Genomic DNA, 12,923 nt, shown 5'->3' with positions numbered 1-12,923 from the left:
ATCTTAAAAATTTTCAATTTTTTATTTTCTTCATAAATTAGGGATAAGAATAATTTCCAATGCATACTTTGAACTCTCAGCAAGGTGAGAGTAAACAATAATAGTGACGGTGGTAATAATAAGTCCTTTCTATTAGTAGCACTTTATGCATTAAAAATGCTTTTCTCAATAAGCCCTATGAAGTAAGCACTATGGTCTAAATATTTATGTTCCCCCAAATTCATAATTTGAAACCCTAATGCCCACTATGATATTAGGAGTTGGGGCCTCTGGGAGATTGATTAGTCATGAATGAAATTAGTATTCTTATCAAAGAGATTCCAGAGATCCCTCACCCTTTCCCACCATTGAGGGCACAGAGAAAATAATGGTTTCTGTGAACCAGGAAGAGGGACCTGACCTGAAGGTGACCGTGCTGGAGCCTTGATCTGGGACGTCCCAGCCTCCAGAACTGTAAGGAATAAATGTCTATTGTGTAGAGGCACGTAGTCTGTGCTATTTTGTGATAGCAGCCAGAAAGAACTAAGACGTCAATTATTATTATTACCCGAGTCTCTTGATAAGAAAACTGAGGTATAGATATGTCAAGTAACTACTCTCAAGGTCACAGAGCCAGAAAATATTGGAGGTAATATTAACCAAATGCTAGAACAAATATCTGGGGCATTTAAAGAAAGTAAGCAGCCTTTCAGGAAAACAAATTATAATTGGAATTCATAATATGAAAAGGTGATTAAAAGCCTTACAGTAATATTCAATTTTATCTTCAAAACGGTAGATACATTTTCAAGGAAATAGCAAAATATAACTTTAAACACTTTGATAAATCTGTGAAATAACAGTAAATAGCAGTATATAAATATTAAAGGCTTTATTTTATTTTTGCTCTTAAAAATAATCACTATTGAAATTAGTTAGTGGTAAGTATCCATATAAGTCTAGCATACCAGTTTGGGAAATTAAGAAAGAGATCCAAATATGAACATGAAAAGAGAAAAGATCTATTCTTTGTGTTCTGTAATGGAGAACAGAAACTACATTAGGTTTAATGGCAAAAACCTAACCAGATTTTGTAAAAAAAATTTAAAGACTTGTGTAAGTAATCTTATGACAAGAGCTTTCCATTAAATATGACTAAGGTGATGACTCAGGAGCTACTGATAAGTGTATTGGAAAATGAGGATACATCAGTGGCTGGCACTGACCAATACAGTTTTAAGGTTGGAACTATGTCAGCAGTTTGCATAATGCATTAGTCACAACAGTATGTCAGAGAAGGGCAGAAGATTTTGGAGTTCTGTGTTACAGGAAGAAAAATTACTAAGTATTTCAACAAGCAAAGGAGAATATTCTGTAGGCTCAGGTCTGAGCAAAGCATTAGAACAAATTAGAAAATAGATATATACATTCTGTAATGTAAGCAAAAAACTTCTTATAATATCTCACAATAGTTCCAAGTCATTGACAATTTCTGTTGGAGTCCCTTTACTCACACACACACACACACACACACACACACACACACACACACACACACACACAAACTAAGGGAAAAAAAAACCTCTATAACTTAAAAGATTATTCTCCATCTATCTTACCTGATACTGACAAAATTATTTACACCTTATTTTTTTTTAAGAAAATGACACTGAAGCATCAAGCTCAGATCACACAAGAATAGATATTGGATTTGTTGGTCCATTATAGTCACATTTAGCAGGTACTGGAACTCCCCTTTAGTTTTGTATGCTTTTACTTGATTATAGAACTGCTTATCACTGGAATGACGGTTCCAAGTGCCTGTGTTATTGGCAGGTAGGAACTTAGAAACTCCTCTCCTGATGCTGCAAGTTTTCAAGTTCCCTCAGCAAATTATTTTGTGCTTATTTTAAGTTCATCAGAAAGTTTATCTGAGTTTTCTTTCAGTGAAGAGCCTAATACATCTCATTTGGCCTCCAAAATCATTGCTGAGTTGATTCTCAGCAGGTACAAAACACCTAATGACAAACAGCCTAAAAACATGGTTCCTGCTATACTGTTCATGTATATAAAATAACTTCATAACACGTTCATGCACACACCACACTTGAATATCTACAGTCCTGCAACTGTCACAATGAAGACTTTCCAGGATGTTAAACTATTAGAGCAGGGATGAGAAATTTTACTCAACAAAATTTTAGTCAGCACCTACTGTGCATTAGGCACTGTGCCAGACCCGTCATCTAATAGCTCACACAATAAAAAGCGAGCCAACAAACACAGTTTAATGGAGCTATTTTTATAGTAGGACCTAGAAATGCCTTTTCTACCTACATCCTTCTGGTTACATTAAGCCCCCAAGTATTCCCCTCACCAGTTTTTCATGTAGTCCATCATCGTATAACTTCTTTAACATGAATCAAAAAACCCGTGTTCCATGTGTGATGTCTCTTAGCTAGGAAACCAACCTGATTAAGTGAATCCATTTACAAGTATTTCACTGTCGTTGCCAACCCCTGTCAAAGATATTTGCTAATATAAAGCAATTCAAAATCTGTAAAATTTAAAGCAGTGCAAAGGTTGAATTTTGGACACAAAGCAATCTTCTTACACAGAAAAGAGTTAAGAGTGTCAAGTATGAAGAAGGGCCAAACATAATGATAAATGATAGACGTTTTTTTCCTTAAATTAGTAATTCAGTTTAACCAGTCAATTTAGGAGGAAATGGATGATGCAAAGGTAATAAAATAAAAAATAATGAATCAAAGATAACATATGATTCAGCCACTATTTTTTCACAAAAGACATAATGGTAAAATGTATACTCGATATGACGCTGTGATCAAGAATGACTTTTCAACATTCTCATTGAGGAAGATGTTTACAATATCCAGGGTGTGGATGACACAAGCATTAATGTAAATATAGGAAATAGAAAAAATATTATTTGTAAATTGCACACTAGCTTTTCTTTAGCTAGTTAAAAGATAATTTTGTTTACAGATTAAGAAAACATGAAAGTAACAATCTTGTCAACAATTCTTGATAAATACTGGTAGGCTAGTGACTGCTTGTAGTTCAAGTCTGTGGGTTGTGTTCATAAGTTTAGAGGAGCTACAGAGAGTTATGGAGTTTTCTATTTTTTTTTTAATTAAATGTTTTTATTTGTTTGAAAGAGAGGGAGAGAGAGAGCACAAGCAGGGAGGGAGAGGGAGGAGGAGAGAGAGAGAGAGAGAGAGAGAGAGAGAGACAGACAGACAGACAGACAGAATCAGAAGCAGGTTCAGGCTCTGACCTGTCAGCACAGAGTCCGATGTGGGGCTCAAACTCACAAACTATGAGATAATGACCTGAACCGAAGTCCGATGCTTAACCAACTGAGCCACCCAGGCACCCCTAAGGAGTTTTCTATATGGCAGAGCAATGCTTTTTGAAAAGTATTAAATATTAACAATTGTGATCAGAATAATTAACAAAAAGTTATAATCACATAAAAATCTCACTTTAATAATATTATGTCTATTTTAATGTTATTTTTCTCTTCTCAACTGAAAGCCTATATTACCTCAAGTAGTTCTAATAAACTTGAAGAGAATCTTATTTAACAGTAACGATATCCTCGTTTATATACAATTTCATGACTAAGTATTTTAAGATATGCATGTTGTCATTGTTTTGGCCTGATATTTTTCTAGTAAGGAAGGTAATTGGTATGGTTGCAATTTTAGAAACTTTAGAAATGAGAATACAATTATTATAGCATGTTCAAGTTACCTCAATAGTCAGCCAGGTGAAATAGATTATAATTTGACAGGAAGAATATTCATTTTTTCAATCACTTAACAAAGCTATATCTAACTCCTAGATGTCTACTGGGTACAGAGGTACAATAATGAAAAAGACTACGTTCTTGACTTTGGAGACCTGAAAATTATGTGTTTACTACTTATCCTTTTAGGTTATACATTCTGTCTGCAAAAAAAAAAAAAAAAACACAAAAAAACAAAAAAACAAAAAAAAAAACTCAGTACAAGTAATATTTACTTATGTATACCTAGAATCTAAAACAGCTCCTGGCATATAGTTGGTGGTCAATAATATTTTAATCATTTGTTCAAAATAGATACTGAGTACCTATAATACTCTGTTCTAAGCAACATAGTACCAGTGAACCAAGTGGGTAAAATGACCATCTTCAGTTAAGTGTCTTTTGGGGGAAAAAATGACAAATAATATTTATAGTATATTAAATGGTTGCAAGTGTTAAAGTGTTAAAAAAGAAGCTACACGAGCTCAGGAATATTTATAAGCTTTCAAAAGAAAGGTCACAAAAAGTTTCTCTGAGAATGTTACATTGAGAAACAGCCTATAGCAGGGAGAGAATGAACCATGTTGGTACTTAGGAATTTCTCAGGCAAAAAGAAAAGAATTACAAAGGTCCAGAGGTACTGCAGCCTCCCGTGTTGGAGAAACAGCATGGAGGCTAGTGTGATTAGAACAGTGAGTGAGAAGGACAGTGAGAGATAAGGTCAGAGAATGTGGTAACTGCTTACAGGGGCATGATGGAGAGACTTTGGAACAGAGAACAGTGTCCTAGAACACAGTCCAGCAAAATAAGGGCAAGACTCTGTCATCAATCTTTCCATTTCAAGTAACAGAGAACCCGAATCCAACATATTAAAATGCAAAGACGAACGTACATTAGTTCGTGTAAATGAAATATCCACAGAAAACACAGAATTCAATTATGGTTGATTCTGGACTCAATTGCACATGACAGCCCTGGTGTCTTCAGGCTTGGTGCATCACAACATCGAGCCCAGCAAGTCACGGAGCCTTTTTAGACAGCCCCAGGAAAGCATTGACACAGATTCAGTTGGACTGGCTTGGATCACATGTTTAACATAAACAACCACGAGGGGTAGGCTAGTGAGATATTCTGGATGACAGAGGGCTGGGTCATAGGCTCCACCCTAAAAATAGCACATGAACTGAACAGGAAGAACATTTCAGTCTTACCAAGCATGGGTAAAATGGATGCTGAGAAGCCAATAAACAATAAACACCCAGACTAGGCTCCCAGGGGAAATTATATCTAAACTGAGAACCATACAGAGATGATACCGAACATGTAGATGGTGTAAGGGAAAAAGTAAAGGGCTTTATAACCCTGTAAGCAATCATATAGAGTTTTAACTTTATTAAAAAGGCAATAGGGAACCACTGAGGGCTTTTCACAGGAAAACAGCACACACATATTTCAGTTTTTTGGAAAAGGCCATTCAGCAGTGCTAAGAATGGGTTGGAGCAGGGCCATGGTAGATATAGAAAAACCAGGTTTTAGGCTACTAATACAGAAGATGATTGGAAACTGGAACAGCAGCAGGAAGAAGAAAAATGGTTAGACTTGAGATGCATTTGGAAGACAAAAATCAGTAAGCTGGATGCTCAAGACAAAGTGAGGGGAGAGAGAAGACAAGATTGTGGAGAGTCACACAGGGGCTTCGAAATGTTGGGGAATGCTACATTTCTTTTTGGTTTTTTGTTTATTTATTTATTTATTTGGATAAAGAGAGCACAAGCAGGGAAGGGGAAGAGACAGAGGAGAGAGGGGATCCTAAGCAGGCTCCATGCTCAGCACGGAGCTAGATGCAGGACTCACACTGAGCCAAAATCAAGCGTTGGATGCTCAAACTGACCACCCAGATGCCCCTAATGCTGCATTTCTTAAAATGAATGGTGGGAACATGAGTAATCATTATTTCTAATGGCTAACATATAAAATTGAAAAATTATATAACATCGCTTTATGCATGACACTGAAATTCAGTTGCCCTTTGTGGGCCCCACAGATAGTAGTATCATGGGAACAACTTTTCACCTTAAGGCTCTAAATTAATTGGACTTTGCCTCTAAACCATTTTTCCCTCCCTAGCTAATTTCTACCATTTCAGATGAATCTTTGTTTTTGTTTGATTTTTCTTGGGAGACAGGTAGAGTTTCAGGGTCATCTTTCCTTCTTGAATGTTTAGAAGTTTTCAAAAGTATGTTTTATTATTTAATCCACATCTTCTAGATGATTTCGAATTACTAGTCCAACATTCTTCTAGAAATCCATTACTACACTTAGTTTTCAAAGATAGTAGTGACAAGGGTTTTAACAGCATGGTTAAGGGTTCGTCATACACAGTGTTACGTGGTGCCTGTGGGCCTGGTCTCAGCCAACTGAAGTAACATTTGTGTCTTCATAAAACCTCACAGAACAGTTTGACCTTAAGCATTCATCACGGCCAAGAAGTCAAGTCCTCCTGGAGATGATGTCATCACTCAATGTCATTTAGTATTCTGGTACTATTTAAATCAGTCAGGATTGATTCCTAAAATTTTCAAAGAACCCAACTGATACAAACACCAGTGTGTACATTTCATAATTTTATTCAGCTCAAGCATAGTCTGGGAAAGGGCTATGTCGATCTTGGGTTAATGTAGGGTTAGGGACACTAAAAAGACAACGAATACAGAACTGAAGTCAGACATGGAAGGAAATGGACATAAAAAGAGATGGGAAGAAAGGACAAGGGTCCAAACACATGAAGTAGAACAATTTTAAAGAGGGAACAGGCAAATAGAATGTTTTCCAGAGATAAATCCTCTGATTTCAGAGATGAAGTAATGCGGGTATTATCTAGACCCAGAATGTTTTCAGGAGACAACTATAAAGTGAAAGGGAGGTCATTGGAAATACAAACAGTATAAAACTAAGAGGCCGGTAAGTTAAACAAATGATACACATATTGAGTCACAAGGATGATGAGGTGGGCAGTCTCGTGCCAAAGTTTTCAGTGGCTATAGGTAAGAAAACAGAATTCCTATGATGCTGAGGATGAAGAAGGGGCAAGTACGGGCATCAAAGTAAAATAAGTTATTTTCTTAAGTTTATTTATTTTGAGAGAGAGAGAGAAGAAGAGAAAGGCCATGAGAGAGGGAGAGAGAGAATCCCAGGCAGGCTCCACACTGTCGGTGCAGAGCCTGATGTGGGGCTTGAACTTACACAACCATGAAATCATGACCTGAGCTGAAGCCAATAGTCAGACACTTAACTGACTGAACCGCCCAGGCACCCCTAAAGTAAGCTTTAATGTAAGAGTGGAGGAGTAGTGGAGTCTGGCAGTGGCAGTAAAGTATGCGGCTACCACGTATGACCCTGCAGACAGGTCTGGATTTATCCTCCTAGCCACTCCTATCATTCTCTACAATACTCTCCAATTTACTGTTTACAACACTGAAGTAAGTATACATGTAGCATTCCTAAGCATAACCAGAAAGAGCCAAATAAGCAAGGCACAAAAATCTCTACATACATTGTGACAAAAAGCTTCCATTTCCATTTTAACTAGAATGCAAAAATGTTAAGGTTTTTTGTTTTTTTTTTTTTTTTTTTTTTTTTTTAGTAAAAATAGTATTCCGCCTGATTTTTATTCTGGCAAAATAATCATTCATTAAAAAGTATTATTTACTTCCTGGTAAAATAGTAAAACATGAATCACATTACCATAGAATGTTTTAGGAGTTTCATAGAGTCATTAAAGGGAACATGGGGATTGGTTCAAGTATTGGCATCCTTGAAGATGAGCTTTAGACCAATTAGTACGTCCTTCTTATGTCATTTAAAGAGGAAAGAGTTACAAATACTTAGGGGGAAACAATCTTGAATTCACACTGGGACCTCCATAGAAAGAAAAGCAGAACAATCCACTGAAACAAGGACATAACATTGTCATACTAACTGAATTCCTTGATTTCTAATAAGGAGGAATATATAATTTTGCAAATACTTCAGAGCAATTTGTATTTCTGTTTGGAAAATAAAAATGAATTGCCCAGATGTCCCTTGATCATGGTGTTTATGTCTGTGTTAAGGACAGTTGAACTTCTCTCTCTCATATATGTTCTAATTGCTTTCATTTATTTTCCCCATGTTCATTTATACTGTTATTTGATAAATGATAGCAGATTGTAGGTTTTTCTATAATTTTAATTTTTTATTTTATTATTTAAAAGGCTACTCTGAGATTAGATCATTATGCAGATATCTGTTGCTTTTAAAATTTAATTTCTGAATCTAGAGATTGCATTGGGGCATCGTGCGAGATATGGTTCTAAACTTACTTGTTTCCAAGTACTTGTCATAACACTTATTAACCAGTACATCCTCTCCTGCACAGATCTGAAATGATGATTTTTGATAAGCTGAAGTTTTCGTAGATCTTGTGGTTGTTTTCTAGACTCCCTATGCTGTCCCAGCCATTTCTGTGCCAAAAACCATAATTTCATGTTTTTGGAATTGTATTGATTTTGGTATTTTGAGGAACATGTTTATGGTTTAACTATTCTCATTTCTATTTTATTTTAAAAGAACTTTAAAAAATTTTATTGTAATTGCATTAAATATAAGCTACATAGAAGCTGACTTCCTAGAATTATTGAATCTTCCCTTTGAAAAATGTAAATAAATGTGGAAATATACCAAGTCCTCATTTATGCCAGTCTGATGTTTATATCTGTACAGACATTCAGTGTTTTTTATTAAGATATATGCAATCTTGTTTGCCTGTATCTTCTAAGTTGTATTCTGAAAATGTTAGAGGAAGCTGTTCAGTTCTTTACATTTTTCAGTTTACCTATATCTTTAGTAGTCCCAATGTTTTCCAGTGATTCTCTATTTTTAAACACATTAAATTTAAGTAGCTTCAATTTTTACTTATAACACCCCCCATACACACACACCTTGAGTCTATGCTACATTAGGGAATGTTTCCATAGTAAGGTTAATTACTGTGAAGAATGCAAATAGCCTTATGGCATTCTCAAGTTCAATGGGGATATTCCTAGTGCTTCACTAGTAATGGAGATTCTGGGGGAAGAAAAAATGCCTTCTTCAACCCATCTTAGGTCTTCAAGGGCTCTGCAAATTAGACTGTCCAAAGACAGCTTAACAAGAGAAAAACAAAGAAGTTTGTTAGCATGTACATCACCATTATACATGGGACCACCCATACAGATGAGGAATTCAAAAACATGTCCAGAACTTGGTTTATCTTATGCTATATCAAAAGCAAAGAGTTTGGTGACTTCTGGATGAGAAAGCAAATTATGGGAAGGTTATTACAGACCAGGAAAAAAATATGGTAAACAAGTGTTGTTTAATAGGGTTTGTTATGCAAATTTAAGTCTGGGCCCTCCCCATTTGTAAGAGTTGTTAAAGGTCCTCTTTTTCCTGGTACTGGAGAGGGAGACACCTTTGACAAATACTCTTACAAATATAGATTTCCTTTATAAAAGGAAAACGTTTGCCTTCTTTTCAGAGCTTTTCCTGCTGGTTATCAATGGTCTTTTGCTTAAAATAATTCATAAACCAAAGAGGCATATTTTGGGAGGGCATATACTGATACCCTTCATTGTTTTGGAAAAAATGTATCTCATCATATTAAAGAAGTGAATTTTTCCATTTTAGTGTTCTAATATGGAAGGGATGTTCTATTTATCAAGTTGCCTTCTTGGCACTTGAGATAATCTCTACTGAGATAATCTTGATTTCACACTTTGAATTTATTGATATAATGAAATATGCTGATGTTATTTCTTTTTTTTTTGCTGATGTATTTCTTAATATTAAGTCTTTGCATGCAGATCCTGCTTAATCACTATATTTTTATGCCTTACTTGATTATATCATATAAGTTCTTCTAGGAATCAATGAGCTGTAACCTTTATCTTTTGCTCAGATTTGCTACGAATTTCCAAACCAATATTAAAAGAATTAGTTTCACTGTACATTCTGTCCATTTTTTTCTTTTGTTTTGTTTTAAATGGAAACTTTTGGACCTAGAGAACTGCATCTGAATTTTCAAATTAAACCTAGAATTGTAAGGATGTTTTAGAATACATGGCACTTTTTTTTTTTTTTTTTTTTTTTTCGGCTCAGCCAGGTGAGCCATCTTATACTACAGCAAGACTCAAATACATCTTCTGTTTTCCCACAATTGAGAGGAAAGGACGGAGCACCACTATAAGATGTCCAACAAAACCAAAAAGAATATAGATTCTTTTCAACGACTTTGTAGCTCAGTGCCATGAGACCCATAAGCAATGATGAATATGTCTATGCTCATAAGAAAATGTCCCAAGAAATGAATTTAACACCAAAACACATGTGAGATTGACTTTCTATGGCAATGACATTGATGAAAAGAAGCTTGTCAGATTTGCTGCCAAACCCTAAATGCCAGATTATTTCCCAAGTAATGTTATTCATATGGTAACCTTTATTTAGCAGCTGTTATTAATCCATCACCTACTAGTTATAATATGCTTCAGTTATTTCTTCCTCTATAACCAGTGTGATCAACTCTTCAAGTGCAATCAGGAGCATCTGCATGCCCTGATATCAAAAAGGCCACTATCTCATTCTTGAGGTTTCGCCACCTCTTTTAATAATCCAGGAACCCTGATCTGAGGGGGCTCAGTTCTCACAGGAGTACAGCACAAACTACTCAAATATTGACAACTACTCTCACTGTCGCATGGAAATCCCACCAAAAGATCATCCTCAGAAGTCTGATAGATGTCTTATATTTGTGCTCTGGTGTATTACTCTTCCAGCTCTTCATCTAAGAGTTCAATTGCTTTACCTCAAAGAACATATTCTACCAGCCTAGAATTCTACCAGTTACTTGCCACGAAGAAAGAAGCCCGCTATCAAAACCCTATCCCCCTTATCCCTCCATCCTCCAATCTCAGGTTCCTAAGCCCTTTTCTTAGTCTCTGGGTCTTATTTCCAGGGGATCACTGTCTTTCTCTTCCACCGCCCTCAATAGCTCTCTCACATAGAAGAGGGGAGAGAATTGATCTTCTCCCTCACGTTTTCACACATTCCTCCCCTGTGAACATATCAAGAGGTGAGGAAGCCTATACTAAGCAACAAAAAAAAAAAAAAACAAACACACACACACCCCTGTGTTACTACGCTGTTAGCAAAATAGAGGTTCTTCATCTTACTTTTGCATATTCAAGTAACAACATTAAACAAGTAGATCCATTCCAGTTTGCCAGTGATTACATTTGAGGGTCTCCAGCTTTAGACAAAAAACATAATCCATTTCATGGGGTTTCCATTTAATCCCTGCCAAGATAGGAATCCTGATATACATGCTTCAAATTATTATATATGTTATGTATATACCACTAAGAATGCATATAGATCCTGTCACTCTCTTAATGAAGTAGAAAATGTGGTTAATTACCTTTTCTCCCAATTGAAGACTCTCCTCTTGCTTTTCAAAATTTGCCAATCACAACCTATAAGTGTGATGAGAACATATTCTCATCTTAGTTCTCTACATCAATAGGGCAATTTTATTCTAGAGCATACTCCTGATGAGAGAAAAAAGGCATAGCCTTGTAAGTGTTGAAGGTAAATGACAGTACTTTATGTTTCAAAAATTTCATACTTAAAAAGAAATGTTGAAAGTATGTAAAAGCACTTTTTACACGTAAATAAAGATAGCTTATATCTGTTGATGGGTAACGTATCATATTTGTTATGTAAAATGTCCTACATATATTCACTATGACCTGAGGACAATAAACAACTAGGCAAAAATGAAACTAACTATAACAATATTACTGATTTCATGTTACCAGCTTAAAGAACAATGTTAAGTTAAGCAACAGTTAACAGGAAGTGATTTCTCTTTATTGATGAAAATTCTGGCATTGGGATACCTAGGTAAGAAGCTGAACTAGAATTACAATTCTAAGGATAGCCCTGCCTGTGATATTCTCCACATATTTAGGTCAAAATCTATACAAATACCTTTGTTCCCAGAGAATTTCCTAGTGTTTTGTGTAATTAGTAACAAGATAATCCAAGGATTTTAAACAATATAGTTTACCAGTTTGAATTTTAAAAGGCACAACTGCAAATTTATGAGTTTTCACACCTCAGACTATTTAAAAAAGAGATGTAATTAAGTGAAAGAAAGAAATGACTTTTTGGAATGGAGTATTTTTCTGCCATACATATACCACAATGCATTCCCCAGTTATTTATATTTCTCAGATAGGAACATTATTGACATTAAAAATAAGTCCTTCTAGAGTGCCTGGGTGGCTCAGTCAGGTTAAGCATCTGACTTCAGCTCAGGTCATGAGAGCCTGGAGCCTGCATCGAATTCTGTGGGTCTCTCTCTGCCCCGCCTCCGCTCGCTCACGCACGCGCACTCTCTCTCAAAAATGTTAATTCTTTTTTTTCAAATAAATCTTTCTTCTGTACTGCAGGTAACAAACCCAGCAAAAAAAAAAAAAAAATGAAAGCAATTTCACTTAACTACTATAAAACATATTCTTTTTAAAGGGTCACTATATTTATCAGGGTAGTTTTTACCGAAATAACCTTTCCATATATAAAATACCATAAATCATTTGCCCCTAAGCATTTAACCATATTTACAGTATCACTATCCCTTTTTTTCAATTGGTAATTCAAACCTACCTTAAATATTATCCATTGCTGGTAAGAGTGCAGATTGGTACAAACATTCTGAGATAAATTTGACAAGGTATATATCAAAAGGTATAAAATATTTGCGTAGCTTTTAACCCTATAATTCCACTCTAAGAAAAATATCTTAAAATAACGTGTAAACTTATAGAAAATACATATGTATCAAAGCAATTTTTACAATAGTGAAGTAGTGAGGGAACAATCTGAATTTCAACTGAGATATAAACACCTAAAAAAAAAAAAATCAATGCACATCAATATAATGAAAGTTAATACACCCAGTAAACATTATGTACTATAAAAAATGGACCGACAGAGATATTTACACTAAATGCAAAAGATCTTAAGGAGACATGCTCAAGCATGTCTTTAGTGG

The 12,923-nt window shown here is 35.3% G+C and overlaps 1 long non-coding RNA gene across 1 annotated transcript in view; it reads right to left on the bottom strand.

Annotated features, from left to right (window-relative positions):
* The window catches only part of LOC122235101, a 64,582-nt gene extending 53,177 nt beyond the window's left edge, over positions 1–11,405 (bottom strand). Inside the window, exon 1 of the long non-coding RNA XR_006213222.1 lies at positions 11,286–11,405. This is a non-coding gene — a long non-coding RNA (uncharacterized LOC122235101). The remainder of the gene's footprint in view (positions 1–11,285) is intronic.
* Between the last annotated feature and the right edge of the window lie 1,518 nt (positions 11,406–12,923).

This window comes from Panthera tigris, chromosome F2, assembly GCF_018350195.1.
Source record: "Panthera tigris isolate Pti1 chromosome F2, P.tigris_Pti1_mat1.1, whole genome shotgun sequence".
NCBI classification, from domain to species: Eukaryota; Metazoa; Chordata; class Mammalia; order Carnivora; family Felidae; genus Panthera; species Panthera tigris.
This window is presented reverse-complemented; position numbering and strand designations above follow the sequence as displayed.